Source organism: Thunnus maccoyii, chromosome 18 (genome assembly GCF_910596095.1).
Source record: "Thunnus maccoyii chromosome 18, fThuMac1.1, whole genome shotgun sequence".
In the NCBI taxonomy this organism is placed as follows: Eukaryota; Metazoa; Chordata; class Actinopteri; order Scombriformes; family Scombridae; genus Thunnus; species Thunnus maccoyii.
Window position 1 is genome coordinate 9,005,140 of NC_056550.1, and position 15,873 is coordinate 9,021,012.

At 40.7% G+C, this 15,873-nt stretch overlaps 1 protein-coding gene across 1 annotated transcript in view; it reads left to right on the top strand.

The window, feature by feature from the left end:
• pvalb6 (parvalbumin 6) overlaps nt 1-15,873 on the top strand; it is a 41,640-nt gene that overhangs the window by 10,586 nt on the left and 15,181 nt on the right. The gene's annotated exons all lie outside the window — the stretch shown is intronic.

Genomic DNA, 15,873 nt, shown 5'->3' on the forward strand with positions numbered 1-15,873 from the left:
TATTCTCTATGAATCTTAATGACTTCGGTGCCACCATAAGTTAGATATTTTTGGACAGAACTCCCCATGCACAGCCAGTATATTCAGACAGGTGCTGGTCGGTCGCAGGAAAGTATAAGGTGAAAATCAAAATTAACCACTGCACACTTTAATGACTTTACTGTGACTTTATTAAGAGCGTACAATGCGTTTCGCCTGTAGCTTCTTCAGAACATTCTGAGCAAACCTGAAGAAGCTACAGGCGAAACGCGTTGTACGCTCTTAATAAAGTCACAGTAAAGTCATTACAGTGTGCGGTGGTTAATTTTGATTTTCACCTTAGATATTTTTGGGTTTTGGTGAAATATCTTGACAATTATTGCACGGATTGCCATGATACAGATACAGATATCCATGGAGCCCATATGAATCCTAATCACTTTGGTGATCCACTAAATTTTCCTCTAGCACCACTACCAGGTCAAAGTTTTCACATATCCAGCAAAATATCTCAACATCCATGAGATGGACTGGCACAATATGATGAATCCTATTGACTTTAGTGGTCCTCACTTTTCCTCTTCCACCACCATGAGGTTCACATTTGTGGTTTTGAGTGAAATGTCTCAACAACTATTGGAAGGATTTTCATGGAATTTTGTACAGATATTTATGTTTCCCTTAGGATGAATTGCAATAACTTTAACTTTTCATCTAGCGCCATCATCAAGCCAGAATTTTAATTCGTCCAATACTTTGGTTTGTGACCAAATACCTGCAAAACTCATGATATTCCCATCAATCTCACCCGTACTTTGTCTTTCTTGCTAATTAGCAAATGTTAGCATTCTAACTCACTAAACTAAGATGGTGATCATAGTAAACAGTATACCTGCTAAACATCAGTACGTTAGCATTGTCATTGTTAGCATGCTGACATTAGCATTGGCTGTTGACTCTTAGTCTTGCTTTTAAAGCACTCACAGATCAGACAGGCTGATAAATATGAGCAATTATATAAAATTACACCTGGGTACTTACCACAACCCACACCCACAACTAAGCTGTGAGTTAGCTGTTGAAATAATGTTGCACCTTAATGGGCAGCACTACTTAGAGGAGTGAATGGGAAAGAATGAATAAGCAAGAAATTGTATTATTTGTCACCAAGGTCATAAAGCTTAAAATGACATTACTTGGTTATTACTTGATTATTTCAATACTTTTGAGTCCTACCTTTCACTGAAACAGGGACAAAACGTTAAAATGTTCAACTCTTTGGACTGTTGTAGCAAATAGCTGCCTTGAGAGTAGAGATGAGGAATTTAATATCACACATTACAAACTGTATTACAAGTGAACTGTATTAACATGTTCACAACAGAGGATTGCTAATTTGACTTGTCACTGATCTCCATAACAAGCCAAACTCTTGATCTAAAAATTTGTGTGACAGTGACTTTAAGCAAATTCAACACTCAAATTTAACTTGAAGGAGCTTTTGAAAGTATAAATTGCGATTGTACTGGGAAGGTGGGTGTATGTACTGGGTGTAAAGCTCACCCCTCCTTCAGTTAGTCTTACAGGCCACTGAGGCATCATCATGACATGGTGAGTAGAAAGACTGCATGAGTAAGCATTTGCGTGAGATCCTTTGAGCAAGATACTAAATTCTTGAGTAAAATGGGCTGTTTCCTCCTGACAAGAACAAGACCTGAGATGAACTCACAGTGTACAAATAACAGCTTACAAGTAACAGCTTACTTCATCAGTGATGAAGTAAGCTGTTTTACAGTTGGACGCTTAACTAGGCAAGGTCCTGTGCCCCTCACAGACAGTGTGCAGTGAGTCAGACCTCAGAGTCCATCAACCCTTATTAAAATCAATAGAAACGGGCCTGTCTGCAACTCTCCCCATAGGATCCCTTTTTGTCCGCTGGATGGAAGGGTAAACACTGTCAATGCTTCACTCTGCGTGGGGCGGCTGGCAGAGAGCGAGACAGAGTGACAACATTAGCGGAAACAAAGTGGAACAGGGGAAAATGGAAGAGAGGGAGGGCAGGATCTGCGCCAAAAGGCTAGGGGTGTTTTTGGATTTTTGTGACTGTGAATGCCAACGCTGCATATTTTGTGTGTGTGTGTGTATGTACACCACCACCCTGAAGAGGTGTGTGTCTGTATGAGTAAGAAAGCATACACGTCTCTCGTGACACTCTGTGACCCCATTTACTCAGGGCTCAAACAATTTTTGTGTTGCATTACCCTGAGTGCCACACCAGTCCCCCTGTCACTACACACACACACGCACACACACACACACACACACACACACACACTCTGTCTCTTTGTGACACCATCGATATCTGTCTCATCTGATTTAATGTTTTCCCTAAACAAAGCTCAGCCAAACTGGACTGCATCACTTTAAAGCAGCAGAGGAAAAAAATAGGCCCTTACATCACACTGCTGTGAGCCAGCCAGGCATGACGAAGACTGCAGTATTTTCAGCTGGGGAGACACAAACTCACACACACACGCACACTCTTTTAAGACACTACAGTAAACTAGTCACCCCCTCTCTAATGTCGCACCTTCAAGTTAAAGTAACAAGTAACAGTCTTTAGAAATTCTTCTGTAAAGCTTGTTCTCAGTGCAGTCGCAGTCAGGTGAAGGTCAAAGTTCCACTTTGATGCTTTTCCACTTTTTTAGTTTTTCCCATTACACGAATCCATCAGTGTCAGAGTAATTCAAACGCGTGTAGCATTTCATTTGTGTGATAATAGAATATTATATGTGTGATAGAGCAGCTCCAGTGCATGTGTGTGTGTGTGAGTGTGTGTGAGACAGATCTGCTTCCTGCTTGAAATGAACTTTGTAATACAGTATATGACAGTGCTTTGACTCTTCCAGTCAGTGCCTTATCCAGCAGTCATGATGTTCAGAAATATGATTGTACACTTATGAATGAGTATATTTTTGTGTTATGTGTGTGTGAGAGAGTACCTGTATGCACCTTCCTGATAGCCTGCTTCACTCCATTTGCAGCACCTGCTCTGTAAGAGTGTATGCATACATGAGTGTAATAGTGGGTTTTTGTGAATGTGTGTTTTGCTAGGAACCAGGCCTTCAGGTTAACTTGCGAGGCAGCTGGATTTGTGAGATCCCTGCATCATGAGATCACACGAGAATCCATCTTGTCAGGCTTCAAGTTATGCACTTGTGTCCGAACCTGTTTTGCAATGCTGAGGAATAAAACAAGAGTAGAAGACAGCAAAAAAAGATGAGGCAGTGCAGTAAAGAGACAGGAGGGGAGATCACTCTTGACTGACATGCAGCCTGCAGGATTTTGACACCAATCACAGCGAACACTTAGAAACTAGCATTTCATAGTCAAAGTCAAGGTCATGTATATTATTTAAGTATTCTGTTAGTGAAGCAAAGCACGAGTAACACTACAGAAGTGCAGCCTTTGCTGCCGTCACACCCCTGTTCTCTGCCTCATCTTTAATTTAAAAATCTGGAAAAATACTACTAACATGATGGTCACATCTGCTTTTTATTAAGCTTATTAGCAATTCAGTGGACCAGGTTAATATCTTATCAGCAGGGAAACAAAAGACAAGGTTGATGATTACACACACAGCAGTTTAGCAAATTGTGTAATTGTGTAAAGAGCATGTGTGTCTGTACATGAATGTTTCAAGAGCAGCATATATGTCCTGCTGGTTTTGCCCAGTGTCATGAAAACAAATGTCTTTGGGTTTGAATGTGTGGTCTTTTTGTGTCACGTTCTACCTGTGTCTGAGTTTTTTCCAGGTGTTCAGGTTTCCTCCCACAGTCCAATAACATGCATTAGGGGCTCTAAATTGCTTTTAGGTGTGGGTGTTTGACTATAGCAACCTGTCCAGGATAACACACCTCCATCTAAAAGATTTACCTTCAGGATTTGCAGAGACTGACTTCCACCAACATGCAGCACATCACTCAGGCCTCCCCTGCTGCCCCAACAAGCAAAAGGGTTTAAGATGTATTTGGACATGTCAGTTGAAATAAATCGACCTCCATCGTTAAAACACATACAGGAGGTGAGAAAGTGCAACAAATTGTCCAGACACAGTATGATCTGTCCTGTGTCACTCGCTAAAAATCACTGAGCCTTGTTATAGTTTTGATACTGAAGTTTTATTTATTTCCTTAGGTAGATCGTCATCACAGATTATTCATAGTGTCACTGGCTCCCATGATGATAGCAAGTGTTTTCTGAGGTGTCACAGTGTTCCCTGTAATATTCCCTTGAAGACAGTTTTGCAACCTTGTCTTTAGCTTGACCCACACAGTACATCCTAAACTCGCTTGATGGAGCAATAGAAGAGGCCTGAGTGATGCGCTGCACATTGTTCACTGTAATTGAAGGGAAACCCTGCAGGTCATTTCTTAATGTTTCTATTTATTTGAAACATAGATTTATTACAGTAGTGTCCATTTCACCAGAAAAAAATCAAGTGCAACGGAAAAAGAGCCATCTTGCCTAGTTTTCAGGAATACAAAATGAGTCCTTGCAATGACAGCTGATGTGTTTGAGGTGGCAACTGGTTAAATGAGTTATTTCATGTATTATGTCCTCATTGTTTTGCTGGGTCCCTCTGCAATACCAAATCTTTTATATAGTTTGCCTGATTAAAATTACTAACAATGGAGCCATTTTCATTTTGTGATAAATGATGAAACTGCATTAATCTGTCCCTCAAGTAAGGCTCACACAAATGCAAAAATACCAATAAGAAAAGTAATTAATTCAGAAAATTCTCCTCAGCAGTCACAAACGTTGCATTGATTTCTACCATGAAAGATTACTTCCATTCAGTGACTCCTATTCAGATACAGTGATTCTTATGTCTTCCCCAACAATTTATAATAGCCATTTTTACACCTCACTGAGCCTCCAGGCAAAATTATGATAGCGCAGTCTTGAAAACTATTGATGCTGCTGTCTATTTAATCGGCTAGATGAATTAATCCATTTGGAATGAGAAAAAGAGAAAGAAGAGGAGAGGACAGAGTAATGGCTTGGCAGAGGACCCAGTCGACGAGGCGATGGCATGAAATACACATTTGTCACATGGAGCCTCAAAAGGATTGGACTACGCTTGTTTGTGTGTGTATATTTATGTGAAATGTCATTATATATTAGTGTGTCTGTCTCCTTGTGTGTGCTAGCTATATATGAACGGAGTGTGTTTTTGCGAACCCATTTATTAGCCACAGAGTGATAACGCTATTGTCTGAAGCAGGTATTATAGAAAGCGGCCACAGCAGACGCTGACTGGCAAAACATGACAGATAGTTTTCCTGGAAGAAGAGGAAAGAAAAAAAAGGAGAGATGCCGGGTAGAGAAAGGTTGGTGCGCTGATCGGGGCCAGTGGCTGCTTGCTGTGTGTGTGTGTGTATGTGTGTGTGTGTGTGAGACATCCTGGTCCTCCTGTGGTCATCATTCAATGCATCACACCTGGAGTATAAGAGCCCGTCTGCTGCGGCCAAATGATCCTGCCAGAGGGGTGGAGGGACACAGGGATGGAGAGAGATAAAAGGAGAGAGGGAGGGAGTGGGGGAATCAAGGATTTAGGGGTGAGAGGATGGGGGATGCAAAATGTGCCAGGAGAGGAGGATGATGAGATGAGACTGCATAGATGTGTGTTGCTAAGAGGGAATATGAAAGCGTAAAATTAATGGAAGGAGATGGGAAGAAGAAAGAGAGAGAGAGAGAGAGATAGGAAAGGACAGCCAAATGAGAGGCAGTAGATGGATGGAGAGGCACAGAGATAGATGAGAGTGTTAATTTGGGGTGCAGGGACACATTGTCTCTGCAGCTTCAAGCAGATGGAGAGGAGCCACATACCCAAATGAGGGAAATTGAATTAAAAAGAAAACAGAAAAAAAGTAAAAACCGAGAATGGAGCCAAACTGTCATCGAAATAGGAAAAACATGCAAGCAAAAACAGAGGAAGCAAATTGTGTTGCTATTTAGTCTTCAACATTTTCACTCTGCCTCCCAGTTTGGCTAAGATATCAGAGCACTTATTTGGATGCACTCTGTCATTACTCTGACATTAAATGGATAAAAGTTGGATCCAAGGACACACCTCCCTTCACCCACACCCTCCCCCAAACTCACTCACTCCTCACTCAAAGCACCTTTTAAATCATGTAGCTGGCAGAGACAGACTGGCGCAGTGTGCAATAAATCTGTAATATGGAGCCCATGAGGAGCCTTTGTAGAAAGTTGTTCTTTAGGTTACTACTTGACTCTGCTGATGGGACTTAACTTAGGAACTACAAGGAAATGCATTCAACATGTTTGTTAAGTCTTAAGGATACACATAATTACATTTTACATTACATTTTTGTCATATTGCAGACTTTGATACACAATCATACATGCTTTTAGACTCAAAAAGAACTACAAATTCTCAAGTGGCTGATAAGTGCAATAAGAAAGAGCACTAGATTTTTCTTTTTTCCCTTCTTTTTATAAAATAGTAAGAAACAATTGGAAGTAGACAAGTGCATAAGAAGTATCATAAACAATGAAACATGTAATGTGAATGTAAGAACTTCACATGGTGCCTTGACGGGAACCGAAACAAGGTTGATATAAGGTTGAGTAATGGTAATGGTTAACAATGCTAACATCAACATGCTAACATGCTCACAATGCTAACATGCTGATGTTTAGCAGGTATAATGTGCACCATAATTGCCATCTTAGTCTAGCGTGTTAGCATGCTAACATTTGCTAATGAGCACTAAACACATAGTACAGTTGAGGACGATGGGAATGCCATTCTTTCTGAAGGTATTTGGTCACAAACCGAACACCTGAACAAATAAAAAATCGATCTGATGTTGGCGCCAGATGAAAAGTTAGAGGATCACCAAAGTTATGACAATTCATTCTGAGGGGGACATTTGTATGTGTACCAAACTTCACGGCAATTGCAGTTTGGACCAAAGTGGTGGACCGACCAACCCTAGAGGTGTGCTGCTATAGTGTGGCTAAAATTACTTTAGAGTAAAACTGATCTCACCCTTGAAGGACAGACTGTGTTTTCATGAGTCATGAGTGTTTTGAATACAGATCACCAAAGTACAAGGAGTACAAAGAGTACAAAGATCTATTTACCCATTTGCCACCTCAATCACAGAACAAAAAGCTGACAAATCAGTGAAAAGGAACAAAAGTTCTCCCACTTTTCCTAAAATATATGCATACTGCACAGTCTTACACGCATACAGTACATTTGCATGTTTAGTTACATCTGCTTTATATGAAACATTCAGTAGCTACTTGAGATGCAAAGAGACACCTGCCCATCGAGGCACGGCAACTGATCTCATCTCATCTCACCTGAATAGCAAATGGCATGATGATGAATTGAAAGAAATGAGAAAACCATCATGAAATTGACAGCTGGCAGCGCCCAGATCAGTGAGAGAAAGAGACAGGCGTTCCTTCCAGAAAGAAAGAAAGACCTAACTTGCAGCCTGGCACAAGATGTTACCTTGTAACGAGAGAAGAAGGGAGGGCGAGAGGAGTGGAGATGGGATGCCATGGAAGAAAAGAAGATGAAGAGGAGAGGAGGGAGGGCAAAATGAGAAAAATCCACCAGAGGGGAGAGGTGATAGGAAAATGAGGGAAGGAAAAAAAAGACAAAAAAATTAATAGATCTCTGAGACAAAGGTCCAGCTACATGATTAAAAAAAGAGTAAAAGATAATGTAAGAGGGCCATAAACAGTTTGGCCCCTCATTGATCTCATCAAACTCATCACAGCAGAGTCAGCACCACTCATGTGAACACGTGCCTGTTATCATTTCCTCTCTCACCCGACCCCTCCTCCCTCTGTCTCATCTCTCCCGTCTCCTCTCTCCAGCATCACATGTCTCTCCTAATTACTCCCCCTGTCTGTCTCCTTGTCTCCCTCCCCGCTCCACCTTCCCCCACCTCCCTGCTCCTCTCCTCACCTGCCTCACCTGTCACCTCCGATTCCAGGTCAGGACGTTTTATTGGCAGGCCCGGTTCAACCACTACTACAACTGAGTCCACTGCGAGCGGGTGTGTGTGTCTGTCTCTGCGGGCTTGCGCGATGTGATTTGAGAGCAGAGGGGAAAGAGGGGAAAAATGTGTGTGATCTGATGTGTGACCTGTGTCCTAACTCCTGGCAGCTTCTATTAATGTTGCCAAGCATCCAGGGAAGACGGGCATAGCGTTATTGAATGAATGATAAACTGAAGCCATGGGGGACGAGTGGATCAGAGGAAATCACTCTTTCTCAAACACACCTCCTTCTGCTCCTCTCTCTCCTCTTCCTGTCATTCACTCCCTTTGTATTCCCCTCTCTCTCGCTCTGTCTTCCACCTTATCAGCTCTATATTCACCTCATCTGTTTGTTCTGCGAGATGACAGAAGTGAAAAATCTTTGGAGTACTGTGCAGTATGTAGGAAGAACTGTACACCCTGCAGGTCTCTGTGTGCTACACACACACACACACACACACACACGCGCATGCACACACATAGAAAACTGTAAATGCTGACACGTGGTAGTGAAGTGTGTAAGTTTTGCAGACTGGTAACTCCACTGGGTGCAGCAGCTACCCTTCAGGTGGTAACAACAAAGGTCAAAGTATTGATCATTATTCCCCTTCGTGAGCTCTGTGAGGTTCTTTCTTCCATTCTTTCTTTCTAACACGCGCGCACACACACACACACACACACACACACACACATACAAAGCTTGACGGTCAGGGGAAGAACAGGAGTGTGATGTTATGGAATAACTCCTACATTATCGTTGCACTTTAGGCTATACAATAACAGATTCCAATACTGGTTCACTGTTCAGCCTACACATGAAAGACGCAGCGTACACACACATGCAGGCATGACTCCATTGTTCAACCACAGCGCTAACAAATCCCACTCACATATACGAAGGCACATGTTCATCTATACATGCATGTATAAATGCCTACACAAACTCATAAACACTTATTTGGAACACATACAGTATATATTGCACATTACGTAATGCTTCCCCGCAGCTGATGGAAGAGTTAATTAACACTGCAGGCTCAGAACAGGAACAGTTGCTGGATGGTAATTTCTGTTATTTGTGTGTGTACAGGCTTTATGTGTGGTATTGTACTGTAGCAGGTCAGAAAGGTTAATGTAAAGGTACAATCATTGACTTATTGTGATGAGAGTGAAGAGTGTGTGTGTGTGTGTCTGTGTGTGTAGAGAGAGATGAACAGGCCAAAGGGTGTGCCAGCAGCAGATAAAGTCACATTTCGAGGAGGCTGTTTGATCCAAAGCAAGCTATGCATGAAAGCGTGAGAGAAGAAACTGAAGCTGAAATTGAATCCTGGGGCTGTTGGATGCTCATTGTTTCCACAGAGGAGCTCTGACAGAACAGTTTCTAAAACAAGTCTTCTCTTTTCTCTTCTTTCCTTTTCTCTTCTTTCCTCCCCTCTATTTTGTTCCTCCTTTCTTTTTCTTTTTTCTTTTCTTTTCTTTTCTCCTGCATAAAATTTAATTACAAAAGTACCTATATTTAAATTACACCATACCTCATAGTATTAATAATTCAAGTGCCCATTGACCAACTTGTTCCACAGGGACTTTTTTTAAACTTTGCATTAGCTGTAAAACCACTTTGTATGGCTATCTACACTCATAATTTAGCATAACTTTTTACATTAACATATTTGCCAAGTAATATTCTAAAATCCCAGGTGAGTCTGTTTTTGTGTTCTTTAATCAAGTCTTTTATGTATTTCTGCTGAGGGAACAGTAAGAACAAGCTGTTCTTCAAATTATTTATTACATCTGTTTCCCCAAAAAGTTATGAATGATGCAGAGTTTGTTCAAACGCTTGGCAGCACCTCACCCAAACTGCTCAATTATAACTACACTCTGCACTCTCCTTCATAAAATGCACTGGTGAACTCATTTTAATCCAGGAATTAAAAGGAAACCGATTTCTATTTTTGCAGGGCATAGAATTAACCACGGCAGGTGTGATGTTTTCTGGTTATAATTAGATAAGAGGACTTTGCTTTTCTGGGTTCCACAGGAAAAAAAAAGTTTTCCATAATTTGCCTACTTCATTAAATTATATTTGCAGTCACTGCTGTTTGAACCAATGGCTCAGAGTGCAGGTTGAGCAAGTGCTCTTTTATCTAATCAGATCATACTGCAGCTGTAGGTGTGCACTTAATAAGGCTAACATTCATGCTGCCATGGGACATTAGCACGGAGTAGATCGATGCACACGAGATTCCAGTGCATTAACTTGACTTAATTATAGAGTCTCTCTAGTGTCAGAGTGAACCTCCTCTCCCCTTGCAACACATGGATACATAGATATACGTGCATGTACTTAATGAACACACACACGTTTACTTATATCACTTTTGGGGACATTACATAGACTTACACTAATTTCCTGGAGACTTACCCTAACCCCAACCACTGAACCAAAAATCAGCTTTTTCCAAATTGGAGACACAACTTTTGTCCCCAAATGGACAAGCCCTCCCCAATTAACTGGTCTTTAGTCTGAAATTTGTCCCCAATAGTAGCCCATGACAGACACACTGAAGATAAATACATTCAAAGGTGCACACACATTATGGACATAGATAGATGAGCTCACAATTAAACTGTAGATACACACACTAACCTTATGCCATACACAAATGGTTTCAGTTAGACGTTTCATTGATTGATGATGTAATGATAATAGGTCCTTCCTTTCTACCTTGCAAACTGGCAGAGTGTGCAGAAGAATTCTTCACGGGAGTTAGGCCTTGACTGAAATTCGATTTTAACTGCAATGCAGCTGGCTTTTCAGCACACAGCACACTGCTAGCCAGTTAGCACAATCTGTGTTAATGGACCATTCACTTAGGAATGACTCTTAAACGTATACTGTCCATAAAGAGCAGATAAAGTCAGACATCTGCAGGATGAGAGTGCAGAACAGGTGCTGTTTTCTTCATGAATGCCTGCCTTGCTATTCCTCCAATGTTTTTCTAATATGCTGCATTTAGTAGCGCGGTAATACCAAATTGCCCTTGGATTAACAAAGGGAACACATGAATGTCAGGCCGTCTGTGACAGACATCTTTGTTGGTTATTATCATAATGTGCAGATGTGGCCATGTGCTACTGATATAATTCAGGCTTGAAGGGATTTAATAGTGGAATAATCTTCAGAGATTTTCTCTTTTTTATTGCTTGACACTAGTGATCTGTTAGAATTCAATATACTGCCCACATTTCTCTGTACACACTGAACTTCAAGGTCATTTGCTTCTTTGTTCATTTTTTTTAGAATATGCATGTGTGCAGTTAATGTGTAGATCAACTGTATATGTGTATATCTGCATACTTATGTTAGCAAATTGTGTAGGTGTTCAACTGTGAGAGTAGGAGGAGGGTTACATGTATCTGTATGTTGAAGTGTAAGCGATGATGATGCATTTGTGCGTGTGTGTGTGTAAAGCAATGTTCCTCATTAATTTCCCTTCATCTTCCATTTTTCTTTAAATGCTGTAAATCTCTCACATCAGGCAAACTCTCACTTGTAGAGATAAAGGAATTTTTCCAGTAACACATAATTTTCAATTAAGATGCATTTGCTCATATTGCCTATCTGATTAATGTGCATGTAAGCATGTGTGTGTGTCTGACTTCAATACAGATCAATGTTATCCCCCTGTAACAAAATGTTTGATGTGCTGTATGAACCATAACTCAAACATTTTATACCCATTTTGTGATTTGTTTACAGCGCTGTTTCTGCCCACCTGTCACTTTAACTCCACATGATTTAGATTGAGTTTGCAGCCAGTTTAACAGAGTGTACGTGACATGCATTTGAATACAGATAGAATAACTACACTGGACAGTCATTTAATGTAATATGCTTAAATTTCTCTCAGTCATAACTATAATTCTGATCACTGCATGTCTCTGTGGTGTCACCAGCATGTGAAAGTGTTTGATAAATGTCCTAGATGGCCAACTATAGACCACCTGAACTTCTACCAATCTTCCAACTTCTACCTTCAAATCTAACATTTGGGAGGCATTCTCTGTTTCCATTCATGAGAAAAATGTAAAAAACTTTGTCCATTATAAATTAACTCAGCATGAAATACAGTACGTGAGCAAGTAAATTGTGCTAACGGGGCAGATATTGTAATCAAATAACATGAAACTTTCTGAAATATTGCAACAATAGTCCAACTCAGATCTTGTTAACGGAGCAATAATTTCCAAAATGACCGCCAGCACACCTATTAGGAGGGCCTGATTTAGAAGAAAAATTATTGACTTAGTATTTCTAAAGAGAAATTGATGCTTTTTGAATGGGAGTCAATTGGAGCCAGGGATATTTCAGAGTCAGAATTTAGTGGCCGTCGGTGGCACTGAATCCACATGGGCTTCAGCCTCAAGCCGTGGTAATTGCTGCTTGTTGTCACTACATTCAAATCCTGTTTTGTAGAAACTGTACACCTCCTCTAGGGACACCAGTGACCACGCATACTCTAGACATGGATCTAAACATCCATTCACTCTGTGGTAGAATAGTCTATACTATCTACTATTTTTTCTGTATCATCTTACTTCCTCTATCTCTATCTCTTTTCTATTCCAATAGATATAATTCACCTACTGTCTTGCTGTCTCACAAAATAGTCCCTCTTCCCCACTTCAACTTTGATCAGCATTCCTTTTTCCAATTATATATATCACAACCCTCATCCTAACAATTTTTTACTTGGTTGGATACTTAACTTGACCAAAACTTCATTCTCCCTTTTGTCTCCTGTCCTCTCTCTCGTAGTCTGTCTCTCCATCATATCTGGGTGATTGGACTCATATTGCTTCTGAAGTCAATTTTTTCAATTCAGTTTTATTTATATAGCGCCAAATCACAACAGAAGTTATCTCAGGGAACTTTTCACATTGAGCAGGTCTAGACCGCACTCTTTAATTTACAGAGACCCAACATTCCCCCATGAGCAAACAGTTGGCGATAGTGGCAAGGAAAATCTCCCCTTCAAGGGGAAGAAACCTCAAACAGAACCGGGCTCAAGTTGGGTGGCCATCTGCCTTGACCGGTTGGTCAAGTCACTCACAACTATTCCCAGACACCTGTTGCCTGGGTTCACGCTATTCTGCCAGCCAAGGCCGGCACCAGATACTGTGTGAATCACACCCCACCACCCCAGATCGCTCATCTAGACCCTGCACTTCACACGCTTTAGCTCACCTCTGCATTCCTTGCAAGTGTGTGTGCCAGTTTGTGTATGTGGTTGTTTATGTGTATGTCTCTCTACACTTGTGTTTTGATGTGTGCAGATATTTTTGTTTTTGGATAATATTTATATTAGGACATGATTTAGATAGTATGTTCAATTGGGGACTTTAAAAATTGCTATTTGCCCTCATAGTGCTTATTGTAAAACTGTGTGTAACTGTGGCAAAATCTATAAAAATAAGACTATAAACTTTAAGAACCAGTGTGCAGGATTTAGTGGCATTTATCAGTGAGGTTGTAGATTGCAACCAGCCGAATACCCCTCCCATTCCAAGCATGTAGGAGAACCTACGGTGGCTGCAAAACTTGCAAAAAACATGAAAGGCCCTCTCTAGAGCCAGTGTTTGTTTTGTCCGTTCTGGGCTACTGTAGAAACATGGCGGTGCAATATGATGGGCTCTGTGGAAGGTACAGTGTCAAGGCTGTTGCTAGCCTATGATACTTGTGGATCTTTCTGATAGAACCTATCAGTATGCTAATGGTTAGCTCTCATGCCGTAGAGAGAGCCGGTCTTTTCTAAAGAGCTCCAGGAGGCTTACGTCTTCCACATTTTAATCTTTATAAACTCATGTCCAGCTCGTGGCATAGCATAATGAAGATGTATGTTAAAGTTATTTTTATGTGATAGCCTATAAAGTTATAAATGATGAGGATACTGTGGCTGATACAAACAACAGCCTTGACACCTCATGGCTTGGATAGTTCCAACACTGACCTGAGAGATCTAATTTTCCAGATTGTCCAGAGCAACAGACTGAAACATAGATGAATGCCTGACAGTCTTCCATCACCACACTCATACATCTTCCTTCCTAAATCACAGCCAACAAATCCTCCTCTGCACAGCCTTTTGCCTCCTCTTTTTGCTCTTCATCATCCCAGCTTCTCTCTGTCAACGCATCATCCCTCTGTGTGTATACAGACAGGTCAATCATTCTTACTGTCTTCTAGGTCTCTTGGTATCTCTGTTCTTCTGATAGAGTTCTGTCCAATATCTGCAGGCCCTGCAGCGAGGACTGTTCCTTTGCATCAAAATGAGCCTGATGTGTTAAGCCTTATATCTTTACAGAATCTGATTATACAGTGCAAGAGGTGGGGGGGGGGGGTGAAGGTGGGGGTTGTCTTGATGCCTTGATATTTATGCTGAAAGAACCATGATTAAGAAGGTGGATCCTGGACACACATGGACAAACACACACACCCAAAAACAGACAGCAGACGAGATTGGATTGGATTTCCTATTAACAGGCGAATCATTCCTCTCCTCTCCTGTCTCTTTCTCATTTTTGCTGTCAGATATCATGTCCCCTCATCCCCTATCTATCTATCTATCTATCTATCTATCTATCTATCTATCTATCTATCTATCTATCTATCTATCTATCGTTCCCCCTGCTCAGCACATGACATTTTCTCCATTTCTTTTCTATTCTGATTCTCTGCCTCTTTATTTTTCCATCCATCTCTGCCTTTAACGTTTCCCTTGCCATTCTAAGTCTTCTCATTTTTTCAATGCTGCACCTTTTCAGTGTGAGAGACAGACAGATGGGAAAAAACTGCTGAGACAGAGTAATATAATGCACGTGGAGGACGAAGATGATGCTGTATAACAGCTCTGTTCTCTCTTTCTGTCTCTTTCACAGACACTATTGTGTGTGTGTGTGTGTGTCATAATACCTATCGAGAAAAGAGAAAAAGTATTTATCTATGCATTTAATAATCTTTTAATAATCAAAATGAGTTGCTTTCTTGATAGAATAATATAAAATGTTATGAGCATTCTTCCCGTGAGATGCACTTATACTGTAGTTAGTGTCTACTTCAGCATTTGTTCCATGCAATCATGTCTTTCTCCCTCTATCATGTCAGCATCTATCAAGCCTGTCACTTTGCTCAATCCTCAGCACTCGCACACTGCTCCAAACTAAATATATCAAACAGATTGACTTTATGTAAAATGCAAAACCTTGTCAAAAAGATGCTGATTGAAGAACTCTGTTCAAAATGCATAATTTGATCAGATGTTACAGTAAGACAAAGCCTCCTTGCTTTGTGGATACAACCTGCACAGTTCAGAAGAAAACTGAAATCAAAGACCCCAGTTCCCATCATATGCAGCTTAGGATTTTAGCAGATATTCTTATCCAGAAAGAACAGCATAAGTAGTCTGGTGTGCTATTTACAGTAAACAATAGGTGCCACTGTAATAGAAGACGATAATGTGATCGTTACCCTTCTATCAACTGATAACAAATAAGTGTCTTGGTAATGTGTGTATAGTAGTTACGCACAAGGCAAGGTATGGGAGTACTGTGGAGGCCTTGCAAGCTAATATCAGTGTTTTAAATGGCAATCAAGTGGATAGAGTTTTTTTTTTTCATCTTACACAAGGAGTTCTCATAAGTGCACTAAAAAGTAAAAAATGAGTAATTTCCGTTTCATGAAACTGTGACAGAACCTTTTTCTAAAGGATGGCGAAACTGATATCACATAACCATAAAAGAT